The following is a 17,260-nucleotide window of genomic DNA, read 5'->3' as shown; positions in this document are numbered from 1 at the left end:
GGGAAATGGGTATGGCTAGCTATAGTGATGTACAAACATCAAATGTTCGCAAACCGCACTTTCGTGGCAGGCCCCATTCACTTTAATGGCAGGCGAACCTAAAAAACCTTCAGGTCATATTTGCAGCCAGCAAACACTTACTAGAAGTACACAAATAGTCCCACAACACGGACAGTGACATACCAGAGGGGGGTCATTGGCAAAAATTTCCACAAAAAATATGTATTTTAATCAGAGGCCATTTTTACGCGTCTTAAATGGAAACTCTCAAAAATGTGCCTTGCTGTGCTGAACGTCTTTTCGGACAGGACATTCGACGAGGGGCAAGCCAATAGTTCCATGGCAAATTGTGCCAGCTCTGGCCACAGGTCAAGCCTGCACACCCAGTAGTCAAGGGGTTCCTCGCTTCTCAGAGAGTCCATATCGTCCGTTACCCGATGTAATCGGACACCTGTTGGTCTAGGTGTTCCCTGAGGCTGGATCCGGAGGGCGGCTGTCGATGGGTTGGCTGCAAGAATGATCTCATATCCGAAGTGACCAACACATCTTCAAACCGCCATCTTTTTGCAGGCGCGGTAGGATTGGTACCCGCACCTGTTTCGCTGTGGGTGGAAATTTCTCTGCCAGTGCCCGCAACAGCAGAATGCAGCATCTCTCGCAGCAAGGCCTGGAAATGCTGCATTCTGCCAGCCCTTTGTGATGCTGGTAACATGTCCGCCATTTTGTGTTTGTACCAGGGGTCTAAGTACGTTGCCACCCAATACAGGTCATTGACCTTTATGCTTTTTATACGGGGGTCCCTCTTCAAACACTGGAGCATAAGGGTCCCCATTTTCACTAAATTGGGAGCGGTGGAGCGCCCTGGCTCCTGCTCATCGCCCAGGAGAATGTCGTCCTCGGTCTCCTCCCCCCAGCCACGGACAACACCAGGGATCCCCGAAAAGTTCTTCTTGCTCCTCCTTCTCCTCCCCCCAGCCACCATGCTCCTCTGACTCCTCTTCAGAATCTTGCTGACTTGTCTCAGATGGAGTAGCCCCCCCTGGGAATTCATTCAGCATTGCGACTTCCTCACCTTCCTGCTCCTCGACGGCTTGATCAATGACACGACACTGTTTTTCCAGTGATGTCTTGCTCATTGTGTGCTCAGCTTCTGAGTAGCAGCAGCCATTTTCTGAGCTAGGAGTTTATTGTTGGCATAATTTTTTTACCATCTGGATTACCCTGCAACATCTTGTAATACAATCATCAGATTAAAAGGCTACTTGATTAACGCCTGGGTGTCTGATGCCTAAGTTGTATGGCCTCTTTCAGACGGGCGTTGCGGGAACATGCCAGATTTTTCAGCGCGAGTGCAAAACATTGTAATGCGTTTTGCACGCGTGTGAGAAAAATCACCATGTTTGGTCCCCAAACCCGAACTTCTTCAGAGAAGTTCGGGCTTGGGATCAGTGTTCTGTAGATTGTATAATTTTCCCTTATAACGTGGTTATAAGGGAAAATAATAGCATTCTGAATACAGAATGCATAGTACAATAGCGCTGAAGGGGTTAAAAAATTTAAATAAAAAATTTAACTCACCTTAATCCACTTGCTCGCGCAGCCCGGCATCTCTTCTGTCTGTCTTCTGTGCTGTGTGCAGGAAAAGGACCTGTGGTGACGTCACTCCGGTCATCACATGATCCATCACCATGGTAAAAGATCATGTGATGGACCATGTGATTCTGCGCATTGGTAAGGTCTGGGAATGGATGGGAATTATATTATAAGTATATCACACCCCTCAGTATGTCACACCTATTGATAGCACACCTATACCAGTCCTTAAAAGGACTTTACCCCCTCTACTTTTTACCTTGGTGATGAAGTGAGACGTATCCGTGAAGGACCTTGGCAACATTAAATAGGTTTGCTGATGATATAAACCTGACTTTAACTGACCCTTTAATATCTCAAATGCTTGCTAATTTCGGTTTAGTATCCTATTAGTATCAATGCAGGTAAACCTAAACTATTAGGAGTACCCTACATATTTCACAATCTCTTTAAGAGTGTATTTCCAAGGAGTTTCCTTATCTGTGGGAAGAACACTCAATTCCTTACCTAACAGAAAGCTTTGCTCCCAATCTCAAAAACAGCCCATATTAGTTGCATTTTTTTAAAATCTGGGGATGATGTAAGCCTGCTTCTCCGTCATATGTCCACAAGAATAGGCAAGGAACGGGAGTTCCCAATCTTTTTACCTACTACTACAACATTATCCTTAATAAATTTCATCCCTGGTGGTCGGACTTCGGTGGCTCTTGTTGGCTCTCTACAGAACTTATTTTTATGGAGGTTCTCCGTTAGACCGATTTCACACAAGCTTAGTCAGTCTGGGAAACATGCTCCATGTGATGGCTGTATTTCCTGGACTGAACACTGCTGCTCGGCCCCAAACTCACAGCATCATAAAGATTTATAATGCTGTGTGTTCCTGCCTTACTGTAGGTATATTGTACTGTACTGATGACATTATGTGAGTACAGTACAACAGACCCGCAGTAAGGCAACTGAAAACAACATTATATAACAATAAGATGCTGTGAGTTCAGGACGCAGTAGAGCCACTGAAGTCCGAGAAATACAGTCATCATATGGAGTATGTTTCCCGGGTTGTGTGAAACTGGCCCTAGTCTCTCATTTCCTGTTTCACTCTATGAACCCAAATAATCTTTTACTCACATATCCTACTCTAAATGCCTCAATAGTGGTCTGGAGATTTTTACTCAGCAAACAGGCGTCATTTAAATAATGGTATGGCAAAGGGAAATGTTGTTTTTCTGATTTGATAGTTCGCTCTTTGGTTTTTCCCTTTTCTGCACTGATGTACCAATTCCACATATACCCTCAGGATCGCTGTACTTTGGTGAATTAGACATATGCTTTTCTAATTTCCAGTTACAGAGGTACAGCTCATCCAAAAGATATAATTTTATTTTTTATATAGCCCATCTACCTAGTCTTTAAAAACCACAAAAGAGACTCGACATAGAGTAAATATATATATATATGTATACATATAGTGGATATAAAAACTCTACACACCCCTGTTAAAATGTCAGGTTTCTGTGATGCAAAAAAAATTAGACAAAGATAAATTATTTCAGAACTTTTTCCACCTTTAATGTGACCTATAAACTCAATTGAAAAACAAACTGAAATCTTTTAGGTGGAGGGAAGAAAACAAAAAAAAACTAAAATAATGTGGTTGCAACTGGGGATGTAGTTGTGTTCAGAATTAAGCCATCACATTCAGAATCCTGTTAAATAGTAGTCAGCATACACCGGCCATAATGTGAAGTGCCTCTGATTAACCCTAAATAAAGTTCAGCTGCTCTAGTTGGTCTTTCCTGAAGTTTTCTTAGTCACATCCCCCAGCAGAAGCCATGGTCCACAGAGAGCTTCCAAAGCATCAGAGGGATCTCATTGTTAGATGGTATCAGTCAGGAGAAGGGTACAAAAGAATTTCCAAGGCATTAGATATACCATGGAACACAGTGAAGACAGTCATCATCAAGTGGAGAAAATATGGCACAACAGTGACATTACCAAGAACTGGATGTCCCTCCAAAATTGATGAAAAGACGAGAAGAAAACTGGTTTAGGAGGCTACCAAGAGGCCTACAGCAACATTAAAGGAGCTACAGGAATATGTGGCAAGTACTGGCTGTGTGGTACATGTGACAACAATCTCCCGTATTCCTCATATGTCTGGGCTATGGGGTAGGGTGGCAAGACGAAAGCCTTTTCTTACGAAGAAAAACATCCAAGCCAGGCTACAGTTTGCAAAAACACATCTGAAGTCTCCCAAAAGCATGTGGGAAAAGGTGTTATGGTCTGATGAAACCAAGGTGGAACTTTTAGGCCATAATTCCAAAAGATATGTTTGGCGCAAAAACAACACTGCCCATCACCAAAAGAACACCATCCCCACAGTGAAGCATGGTGATGGCAGCATCATGCCAAGGGGCTGTTTTTTTTCAGCTGGAACTGGGGCCTTAGTTAAGCTAGAGGGAATTATGAACAGTTCCAAATACCAGTCAATATTGGCACAAAACCTTCAGGCTTCTGCTAGAAAGCTGAACATGAAGAGGAACTTCATCTTTCAGCATGACAACGACTCAAAGCATACATCCAAATCAACAAAGGAATGGCTTCACCAGAAGAAGATTAAAGTTTTGGAATGGCCCAGCCAGAGCCCAGACCTGAATCCGATTGCAAATCTGTGGGGTGATCTGAAGAGGGCTGTGCCCAGGAGATGCCCTCGCAATCTGACAGATTTGGAGTGTTTTTGCAAAGAAGAGTGGGCAAATCTTGCCAAGTCAAAATGTGCCATGCTGATAGACTCCTACCCAAAAAGACTGAGTGCTGTAATAAAATCAAAAGGTGCTTTAACAAAGTATTAGTTTAAGGGTGTGCACACTTATACAACAAAATTATTTTTATTTTACTATTTTTTCTTCGCTTCACGTAAAAGATGTCAGTTTGTTTTTCAATTGAGTGGTACAGTTTATAGGTCACATTAAAGGTGGAAAAAGTTCTGAAATGATTTATCTTTGTCTAATTTTTTTACATCACAGAAACCTGACATTTTATATCCACTGTGTATATATACAGTACAGACCAAAAGTTTGGACACACCTTCTCATTCAAAGAGTTTTCTTTATTTTCATGACTATGAAAATTGTAGATTCACACTGAAGGCATCAAAACTATGAATTAACACAAGTGGAATTATATACATAACAAAAAAGTGTGAAACAACTGAAAATATGTCATATTCTAGGTTATTCAAAGTAGCCACCTTTTGCTTTGATTACTGCTTTGCACACTCTTGGCATTCTCTTGATGAGCTTCAAGAGGTAGTCACCTGAAATGGTCTTCCAACAGTCTTGAAGAAGTTCCCAGAGATGCTTAGCATTTGTTGGCCCTTTTGCCTTCACTCTACGGTCCAGCTCACCCCAAACCATCTCGATTGGGTTCAGGTCCGGTGACTGTGGAGGCCAGGTCTTCTGGCGCAGCACCCCATCACTCTCCTTCATGGTCAAATAGCCCTTACACAGCCTGGAGGCGTGTTTGGGGTCATTGTCCTGTTGAAAAATAAATGATGGTCCAACTAAACGCAAACCGGATGGAATAGCATGCCGCTGCAAGATGCTGTGGTAGCCATGCTGGTTCAGTATGCCTTCAATTTTGAATAAATCCCCAACAGTGTCACCAGCAAAGCACCCCCACACCATCACATCACCTCCTCCATGCTTCACGGTGGGAACCAGGCATGTAGAGTCCATCCGTTCACCTTTTCTGCGTCGCACAAAGACACGGTGGTTAGAACCAAAGATCTCAAATTTGGACTCATCAGACCAAAGCACAGATTTCCACTGGTCTAATGTCCATTCCTTGTGTTCTTTAGCCCAAACAAGTCTCTTCTGCTTGTTGCCTGTCCTTAGCAGTGGTTTCCTAGCAGATATTCTACCATGAAGGCCTGATTCACACAGTCTCCTCTTAACAGTTGTTCTAGAGATGTGTCTGCTGCTAGAACTCTGTGTGGCATTGACCTGGTCTCTAATCTGAGCTGCTGTTAACCTGCGATTTCTGAGGCTGGTGACTCGGATTAACTTATCCTCCGCAGCAGAGGTGACTCTTGGTCTTCCTTTCCTGGAGCGGTCCGCATGTGAGCCAGTTTCTTTGTAGCGCTTGATGGTTTTTGTGACTGCACTTGGGGACACTTTCAAAGTTTTCCCAATTTTTCGGACTGACTGACCTTCATTTCTTAAAGTAATGATGGCCACTCGTTTTTCTTTACTTGGCTTCTTTTTTCTTGCCATAATACAAATTCTAACAGTCTATTAAGTAGGACTATCAGCTGTGTATCCACTGACTTCTTCACAACGCAACTGATGGTCCCAACCCCATTTATAAGGCAAGAAATCCCACTTATTAAACCTGACAGGGCACACCTGTGAAGTGAAGACCATTTCAGGTGACTACCTCTTGAAGCTCATCAAGAGAATGCCAAGAGTGTGCAAAGCAATAATCAAAGCAAAAGGTGGCTACTTTGAAGAACCTAGAATATGACATATTTTCAGTTGTTTCACACTTTTTTGTTATGTATATAATTCCACACGTGTTAATTCATAGTTTTGATGCTTTCAGTGTGACTCTACAATTTTCATAGTCATGAAAATAAAGAAAACTCTTTGAATGAGAAGGTGTGTCCAAACTTTTGGTCTGTACTGTATATATAATCTCTTTCTCTCTCTCTGTATATATATATATATATATATATATATATATATATATACACATATTCACCAAATGAAGAGGCAGCACTTCCAGTCATGGGTGATAGGGTGACGACCCCAAACTTTATTCCCAGCAACGTTTCGGCCTTCTCTCTGAGGCCTTTGTCAAGCTACAACAATGCTAAAATGTGGGCTCTATATACCCACAATTCATTACAAAATCAGTGCAATTAGTGAAAACCTGTGTGGACAATTAAGTCACATGACCATCCAACATTATAATGTCACATGACTATACAAGTGCAAATCTTATTAATATCACATCATAAAACCATCGTACAGCGTATTTCAGACAATAGTCAAAAGTGGATCATACATGATATGTGTCGCATATCATAAATGCGATGTACAGACATCAATATTCAAAATGTTACATCCGGTGTTCACAATCTCATAAGTGATCACAAGTGTACAAACATTAAAGAGTTAAAATCATTATACAGCTGTATCTTATAATTAAAATCGGTGAGACCAACCGTCATGGCGTAGCCCAGTGTGCCTGCTTCAGCGTCTCCCCGTCTACCAGGCGCATGCGCCGCGACGAGCGTCAAGCGTCACCCTCCCCTCACGGCCGCGTCATCACGCACGCTCCCTGGAGCGCAACGGTCGCCCAGTGGAACGCATCACTGATGGAGCGGCCCTCAGGGGGCAGGGCAAAGGCAGACACACGTCCGGATCGCCTCACCGGGCGTCTAGGGGGCGTGTTAGTAACCAAGGTGACGACATAGATGGCTATCCCGGAGGGGGACAAGACAATGTCATTCAGCACAATCAACAAACCGACCTACGATAGAGTGTAGCGATGTGTTCAATAGGGGCCACCACCAGACTATCAGTACATATAGCCGTAGTGGTGCATTCCCCCATGTCCACATCAATACAGTCATCATTAGCTAATATGCAGATACAATGGGGGAAATCCTTCCCATCTCCCTGCTTTGATACTTTGGGAAAGACAAAGAGGCCATCTGGCATATAGATTCCCAGCTAATAATTGCCTCTCATATCATCACAGAAAAAATCGATGTCGGTCGGATTTTCTTGACGTGCGGTGTGTGAATTGTCATTATAGCCCCTCCCGAACAGCAATCCATGGTCACCATCATGCTTGCACACTGGGGTAGTCCATATACGGTCCGGTCCAACTGTAAGACAAAGGTTCTTCTATTTTCTCAATTCTTATCTATAGATATAGAGGGAAAAGGGTGTAAGTAGATTCCTACAACATTCTATAACAATAGCATTGTCGTATATCACCCCCATCAAGCAGGATTACTTGTGTCACCCCCACGCCTGGTGAGCAAGTAGCACATTACCTATCCACATAATTCCCATCTGCACTCAGCATTAAGACCTGCGGGCCTAAGCGTACCTAACTTATGTATCCACATAATCTCGCGCTGTTTCAACTTTTTCTCCCTGTCACCTCCCCTTTTGAGTGGGGGGATATGGTCAATCACCCTAAACTTAAGGTCCCTTTCCTTGTGTCCAGCCTCAACAAAATGTTTGGGTACTGGGAGGTCCCTTCGTTTTTGGCGGATCGAGTACCTGTGATAGTTCATTCTCGTCTTAGCATCACATGTAGTCTCCCCAACGTATAGGAGACTACATGGACATGACAACAGGTATACGACGAATGAACTGTCACAGGTCAGATAGTGTCGGATCCCAAATACCTTGTGTGTAACTGGATGCGTGAACGTATCTCCCTTTAGCATATAGCTACAATTTACACAATTCAGACATGGATAGCTTCCGCATTTCTTACGGCCTATATATGTCTGGACTGTGGTTTTCACACCCGCTACCTCTGCTTTTACCAATTTATCTCGTAAGTTCTCAGTTCTCCTGTAGGACATTAAAGGGGGCACTGCAAATTCATTAACATGACCAAGATTACTATATAGTATAGGCCAATGCTTCCTGATGGCCTTGGCCACCTGATCACTGCCCTCTGTATAGGTGGAAATGAATGGTATTCTGGCTTGGTTGATCACTTTCTCAGGTCTCCTCTGATCTAAATCATCTAAATGTTTTTGGACTAATTTTCTTGGGTATCCCCTATGCCGAAACTTGTCAGCCATCTCAGCTAATCTTTTATTTTTCAGTGGAGGATTTTTCACTATGCGTTGGATACGAAGAAATTGACTTCGTGGCAAAGACCTTACCATAGGTCGTGGGTGGCAGCTTTCAAACTTTAAAAGTTTGTTACAATCAGTCGGCTTAATATAAAGGTCTGTTACCAACCTATTGTCCTGTTTCATCACCATGGTGTCCAAAAATTGGACCTGCTCGGTGGAGTGCGTCAGAGTAAACTGGATTTCTGGATCCATATTATTCAAGAATAGATGGAATTGAGCCAATTCATCTTCATCGCCCCCCCAGATGACGAACACGTCATCAATGTATCTCCACCACCCCAGCACATGGCTGAAGTGGTGGGACACATAGACGTGCTCAGTCTCCAGGCCGGCCATGAAGATATTGGCGTACGTGGGCGCCATGTTAGACCCCATAGCGGTTCCACGCTGTTGGAGATAGTAGCCATTTTGGAAAGCAAAATAGTTGTATCTGAGCACCACACCGAGCAGGTCAATAATGAACTCCTTACATACATCAGTATATTGGGTTGTAACCAGACACTTTCTGACAGCCTCCACACCCCTATCATGATTGATAGAGGTGTAGAGGCTGACCACATCAAATGACGCCAGTATAGTCATTGGTGAAATGACCACCTCAGCAATCTTGTCAAGAAAATGACCAGTATCCCGAATATACGATTCAGCTGAAATTGCAAATTGTCGAAGGACCTTATCCAAAAAAATCGCCAAATTGGAAAATACAGATTCCCTCCCGGAGACTATCGGTCTCCCCGGTGGGTTACACATGCTCTTATGAATTTTTGGTAACACGTATATTAGTGGTGTCTTAGGGTGTGTGATCAATAAAAAATTGTATAAAGACTCGTCAATCAGGCCCCCCATTTTGGCATCATCCAGTAATCTGGTGATAATTTTGATCACCTCAAATTTTGGGTCATGGTTGAGACGTCTATATACAAGGGTATCCCCCAATTGTCTCTGTATCTCCGAGATATACCAGGTGGTGTCCATTACAACAACGGCTCCCCCCTTATCTGCGGGTTTCACAGTGAGGGAACCGTTGTTGCATAGTTCATCCAATGCCTGTATCTCAGCAGATGTCATATTGGGGTGCTTCAGAAGGCCATTTTGTGAGGTCTTCCTTAGCTCCTCAATCTCAACTCTTACAGCATTAATATACGTGTCAATAGCTGGACATTTAATCTGTGGCGTGAAATTGCCCTTCACGTGCAGACCCACACCATGAAGTGAAAGTTCACAACCCCTTACATCATTCACATCGGCCATATGTTTATCAGCAAACCAAACTTTCAACTTAATATTCCTAAAAAATTTTTGTAGATCGACTTCAAGCTGAAACCAGTCTATACCCACTGTGGGGCAATATGATAGACCTTTAGATAAAAGATCAGTCTCTGCAACTGTCAAGACATGAGAGGATATATTTACCACCACTGATTTTTCTTCCTCGTGGGCCTGTTCTTTACTACACGTTGTTCTTTTTCTCCATCGGTATTGCCTTTGTCCCCCACGTCTGGTCCTTTTGGATCTGGGGAAGGGCCTAAAAAACGATCATCATGCCGTTGTTCCATCTGCGTGGATCCCATTTCTGTGGTAGATGTTATCCTCTGGTTGGCATAATTGTTGTTTCTTTTATGATTAGGAGCATTACCATGAGATGGTGGTCGTCTCTGATTTCTCTGTTCTTGCCATGTGTACACATTACCCCGTTTATAATCTTCCTCATCTCTCAACCATTTGCGTCTTTTAATCATTTCTTGCTCTCTCTTATATTTCTCTAGATAGGCAGAGCAATTGGTGAGGTAGGTGTCATAGTCCTGCATGGGGAGAACACTTTTCAATTTGACATCAGCTTTGTCAAGCTGTTCACGTGTCGCTCCCAATTCGAATTGTAGGAACTCAAGATTTAACAATATCACATCCAAGGCATACTTGTTGGAGATTTGTGTGAATTTGTGAGCAAATGTGCTATCAGCTGGGAACAGACTCGGCTTGAGTTGGGAGCGCATACCCCTTGGGATTCTGTGGGACCTGTAGTATTCAGCTAGGGTCGCCAAATGCAGCTCCATTGATGCCAATCGTTTCCCATCAGCTTCATAGCCCTTCTTAAGCTCAGTGACAGATGGTGTGGATAGGAATGTGCAGTCACTCACCAGGTCATGGAGGATCCTCTCCTCATCCTGCTTGGTGTAGGAAAATATATCGGGGGGGTCCCGTTCAGTTGTATCAGGCATATTCATTCGGTACAGTGCTGAGCTGCTAAGTCCTTTATATAATACAACAGATAGTGCAGCAGCACAGTCAGACGTTGTGCGCTGGGTGCAATATTCCTCAGAGAGGCTGGCTTGTCCTCCAATATGTATATTCACCAAATGAAGAGGCAGCACTTCCAGTCATGGGTGATAGGGTGACGACCCCAAACTAGGGGTGACGATCCTGCTTGATGGGGGTGATATACGACAATGCTATTGTTATAGAATGTTGTAGGAATCTACTTACACCCTTTTCCCTCTATATCTATAGATAAAGAATTGAGAAATTAGAAGAACCTTTGTCTTACAGTTGGACCGGACCGTATATGGACTACCCCAGTGTGCAAGCATGATGGTGACCATGGATTGCTGTTCGGGAGGGGCTACCATGACAAGTTACTAACTGCACGTCAAGACTATCCGACCGGCAAATATTCCGGAGGAATTTAGAGGCAATTTCTGGCCGGGAATCAGTAAGCCAGACGGCCTCGGTTTCTATATTATAGGATTAGGCAAGGAGATGGGAAGGATCCCTCCCTTGATAGCTGCTTACTAGCCTAAGAAGGCAGCAATGTTGTTGACAATAGGGGTGAAGGCACCATTTCGGCTACATTTACCGATTATATGGTGATGACCCCTATTGTACCCATCGTTGCTGTTCCATCCAATGTCGGTCTCTTGATTGTGCTGGGTGACATGATCTGGTCCCCCTCTTTGACAGCGGTCCATGTTGTCACCTAGGCTACTAACACGCCCCCCAGACGCCTGGTAATGCGATCCGGATGGGTGTATGCTCTTGCCCTGCCCCCTGTGGCCGCCTCGTCAGCGATGCGTTCCACTGGGCGCTGTTGCGTTCCAGGGAGCGTGCGTGATGACGCGGCCATGGGTGGAGGGTGACGCTTGACGCTCGTCGCGGCGCATGCGCCTGGCAGACGGGGAGACGCTGAAGCAGGCACACTGGGCTACGCCATGACGGTTGGTCTCATCGATTTTAATTATAAGATACAGCTGTATAATGATTTTAACTCTTTAATGTTTGTACACTTGTGATCACTTATGAGATTGTGAACACCGGATGTAACATTTTGAATATTGATGTCTGTACATCGCATTTATGATATGCGACACATATCATGTATGATCCACTTTTGACTATTGTCTGAAATACGCTGTACGATGGTTTTATGATGTGATATTAATAAGATTTGCACTTGTATAGTCATGTGACATTATAATGTTGGATGGTCATGTGACTTAATTGTCCACACAGGTTTTCACTAATTGCACTGATTTTGTAATGAATTGTGGGTATATAGAGCCCACATTTTAGCATTGTTGTAGCTTGACAAAGGCCTCAGAGAGAAGGCCGAAACGTTGCTGGGAATAAAGTTTGGGGTCGTCACCCTATCACCCATGACTGGAAGTGCTGCCTCTTCATTTGGTGAATATACATATTGGAGGACAAGCCAGCCTCTCTGAGGAATATTGCACCCAGCGCACAACGTCTGACTGTGCTGCTGCACTATCTGTTGTATTATATAAAGGACTTAGCAGCTCAGCACTGTACCGAATGAATATGCCTGATACAACTGAACGGGACCCCCCCGATATATTTTCCTACACCAAGCAGGATGAGGAGAGGATCCTCCATGACCTGGTGAGTGACTGCACATTCCTATCCACACCGTCTGTCACTGAGCTTAAGAAGGGCTATGAAGCTGATGGGAAACGATTGGCATCAATGGAGCTGCATTTGGCGACCCTAGCTGAATACTACAGGTCCCACAGAATCCCAAGGGGTATGCGCTCCCAACTCAAGCCGAGTCTGTTCCCAGCTGATAGCACATTTGCTCATAAATTCACACAAATCTCCAACAAGTATGCCTTGGATGTGATATTGTTAAATCTTGAGTTCCTACAATTCGAATTGGGAGCGACACGTGAACAGCTTGACAAAGCTGATGTCAAATTGAAAAGTGTTCTCCCCATGCAGGACTATGACACCTACCTCACCAATTGCTCTGCCTATCTAGAGAAATATAAGAGAGAGCAAGAAATGATTAAAAGACGCAAATGGTTGAGAGATGAGGAAGATTATAAACGGGGTAATGTGTACACATGGCAAGAACAGAGAAATCAGAGACGACCACCATCTCATGGTAATGCTCCTAATCATAAAAGAAACAACAATTATGCCAACCAGAGGATAAGCATCTACCACAGAAATGGGATCCACGCAGATGGAACAACGGCATGATGATCGTTTTTTAGGCCCTGCCCCAGATCCAAAAGGACCAGACGTGGGGGACAAAGGCAATACCGATGGAGAAAAAGAACAACGTGTAGTAAAGAACAGGCCCACGAGGAAGAAAAATCAGTGGTGGTAAATATATCCTCTCATGTCTTGACAGTTGCAGAGACTGATCTTTTATCTAAAGGTCTATCATATTGCCCCACAGTGGGTATAGACTGGTTTCAGCTTGAAGTCGATCTACAAAAATTTTTTAGGAATATTAAGTTGAAAGTTTGGTTTGCTGATAAACATATGGCCGATGTGAATGATGTAAGGGGTTGTGAACTTTCACTTCATGGTGTGGGTCTGCACGTGAAGGGCAATTTCACGCCACAGATTAAATGTCCAGCTATTGACACGTATATTAATGCTGTAAGAGTTGAGATTGAGGAGCTAAGGAAGACCTCACAAAATGGCCTTCTGAAGCACCCCAATATGACATCTGCTGAGATACAGGCATTGGATGAACTATGCAACAACGGTTCCCTCACTGTGAAACCCGCAGATAAGGGGGGAGCCGTTGTTGTAATGGACACCACCTGGTATATCTCGGAGATACAGAGACAATTGGGGGATACCCTTGTATATAGACGTCTCAACCATGACCCAAAATTTGAGGTGATCAAAATTATCACCAGATTACTGGATGATGCCAAGATGGGGGGCCTGATTGACGAGTCTTTATACAATTTTTTATTGATCACACACCCTAAGACACCACTAATATACGTGTTACCAAAAATTCATAAGAGCATGTGTAACCCACCGGGGAGACCGATAGTCTCCGGGAGGGAATCTGTATTTTCCAATTTGGCGATTTTTTTGGATAAGGTCCTTCGACAATTTGCAATTTCAGCTGAATCGTATATTCGGGATACTGGTCATTTTCTTGACAAGATTGCTGAGGTGGTCATTTCACCAATGACTATACTGGCGTCATTTGATGTGGTCAGCCTCTACACCTCTATCAATCATGATAGGGGTGTGGAGGCTGTCAGAAAGTGTCTGGTTACAACCCAATATACTGATGTATGTAAGGAGTTCATTATTGACCTGCTCGGTGTGGTGCTCAGATACAACTATTTTGCTTTCCAAAATGGCTACTATCTCCAACAGCGTGGAACCGCTATGGGGTCTAACATGGCGCCCACGTACGCCAATATCTTCATGGCCGGCCTGGAGACTGAGCACGTCTATGTGTCCCACCACTTCAGCCATGTGCTGGGGTGGTGGAGATACATTGATGACGTGTTCGTCATCTGGGGGGGCGATGAAGATGAATTGGCTCAATTCCATCTATTCTTGAATAATATGGATCCAGAAATCCAGTTTACTCTGACGCACTCCACCGAGCAGGTCCAATTTTTGGACACCATGGTGATGAAACAGGACAATAGGTTGGTAACAGACCTTTATATTAAGCCGACTGATTGTAACAAACTTTTAAAGTTTGAAAGCTGCCACCCACGACCTATGGTAAGGTCTTTGCCACGAAGTCAATTTCTTCGTATCCAACGCATAGTCAAAAATCCTCCACTGAAAAATAAAAGATTAGCTGAGATGGCTGACAAGTTTCGGCATAGGGGATACCCAAGAAAATTAGTCCAAAAACATTTAGATGATTTAGATCAGAGGAGACCTGAGAAAGTGATCAACCAAGCCAGAATACCATTCATTTCCACCTATACAGAGGGCAGTGATCAGGTGGCCAAGGCCATCAGGAAGCATTGGCCTATACTATATAGTAATCTTGGTCATGTTAATGAATTTGCAGTGCCCCCTTTAATGTCCTACAGGAGAACTGAGAACTTACGAGATAAATTGGTAAAAGCAGAGGTAGCGGGTGTGAAAACCACAGTCCAGACATATATAGGCCGTAAGAAATGCGGAAGCTATCCATGTCTGAATTGTGTAAATTGTAGCTATATGCTAAAGGGAGATACGTTCACGCATCCAGTTACACACAAGGTATTTGGGATCCGACACTATCTGACCTGTGACAGTTCATTCGTCGTATACCTGTTGTCATGTCCATGTAGTCTCCTATACGTTGGGGAGACTACATGTGATGCTAAGACGAGAATGAACTATCACAGGTACTCGATCCGCCAAAAACGAAGGGACCTCCCAGTACCCAAACATTTTGTTGAGGCTGGACACAAGGAAAGGGACCTTAAGTTTAGGGTGATTGACCATATCCCCCCACTCAAAAGGGGAGGTGACAGGGAGAAAAAGTTGAAACAGCGCGAGATTATGTGGATACATAAGTTAGGTACGCTTAGGCCCGCAGGTCTTAATGCTGAGTGCAGATGGGAATTATGTGGATAGGTAATGTGCTACTTGCTCACCAGGCGTGGGGGTGACACAAGTAATCCTGCTTGATGGGGGTGATATACGACAATGCTATTGTTATAGAATGTTGTAGGAATCTACTTACACCCTTTTCCCTCTATATCTATAGATAAAGAATTGAGGAAAATAGAAGAACCTTTGTCTTACAGTTGGACCGGACCGTATATGGACTACCCCAGTGTGCAAGCATGATGGTGACCATGGATTGCTGTTCGGGAGGGGCTACCATGACAAGTTACTAACTGCACGTCAAGACTATCCGACCGGCAAATATTCCAGAGGAATTGAGAGGCAATTTCTGGCCGGGAATCAGTAAGCCAGACGGCCTCGATTTTCATATTATAGGATTAGGCAAGGAGATGGGAAGGATCCCTCCCTTGATAGCTGCTTATTAGCCTAAGAAGGCAGCAATGTTGTTGACAATAGGGGTGAAGGCACCATTTCGGCTACATTTGCCGATTATATGGTGATGACCCCTATTGTACCCATCGTTGCTGTTCCATCCAATGTCGGTCTCTTGATTGTGCTGGGTGACATGATCTGGTCCCCCTCTTTGACAGCGGTCCATGTTGTCACCTAGGCTACTAACACGCCCCCCAGACGCCTGGTAATGCGATCCGGATGGGTGTATGCTCTTCCCTGCCCCCTGTGGCCGCCTCGTCAGCGATGCGTTCCACTGGGCGCTGTTGCGTTCCAGGGAGCGTGCGTGATGACGCGGCCATGGGTGGAGGGTGACGCTTGACGCTCGTCGCGGCGCATGCGCCTGGCAGACGGGGAGACGCTGAAGCAGGCACACTGGGCTACGCCATGACGGTTGGTCTCACCGATTTTAATTATAAGATACAGCTGTATAATGATTTTAACTCTTTAATGTTTGTACACTTGTGATCACTTATGAGATTGTGAACACCGGATGTAACATTTTGAATATTGATGTCTGTACATCGCATTTATGATATGCGACACATATCATGTATGATCCACTTTTGACTATTGTCTGAAATACGCTGTACGATGGTTTTATGATGTGATATTAATAAGATTTGCACTTGTATAGTCATGTGACATTATAATGTTGGATGGTCATGTGACTTAATTGTCCACACAGGTTTTCACTAATTGCACTGATTTTGTAATGAATTGTGGGTATATAGAGCCCACATTTTAGCATTGTTGTAGCTTGACAAAGGCCTCAGAGAGAAGGCCGAAACGTTGCTGGGAATAAAGTTTGGGGTCGTCACCCTATCACCCATGACTGGAAGTGCTGCCTCTTCATTTGGTGAATATACATATTGGAGGACAAGCCAGCCTCTCTGAGGAATATTGCACCCAGCGCACAACGTCTGACTGTGCTGCTGCACTATCTGTTGTATTATATATATACACATATATACACACACACACTGTCTCTCTCTCTCTCTCTCTCTCTCTATATATATATATATATATATATACACATACACACTGATTGCTTCTCTAGCTATTCCCATTGCACACGATTCTTTGGTATAGTACGGTAATATACAGTATGCTTACTTTGCCTTATGTATACTGATACATGGTTTTGTAATGTCACTATATACCGGTATAATGCCCAGTCATTAGGTGAACTGGACACTTAGATAAGTCCGGCTCTATTTCTCACTATGAGGGCAGGGTGGACTTCAGTTACAGGATTCTTAAAATACAGCAGGTGATGGTAATCGAGTTCAGTTCATTAATACTGAAAAAACGCCTTATTGGTCAAGCTTTTATCCAGCTTAATATGACTAATAAAGCCTGACTCACAGCCTGCTGTGCTGATTACTACATATGTTATCCCCAACCGAAGAGCACACAGGATGAGAAGCAACTCCATGAGTAGACCTCGCTAGGCCAGAGGTTCAGCAGCCC

Source organism: Bufo gargarizans, chromosome 2 (genome assembly GCF_014858855.1).
Source record: "Bufo gargarizans isolate SCDJY-AF-19 chromosome 2, ASM1485885v1, whole genome shotgun sequence".
NCBI lineage: Eukaryota > Metazoa > Chordata > Amphibia > Anura > Bufonidae > Bufo > Bufo gargarizans.
This window is presented reverse-complemented; position numbering follows the sequence as displayed.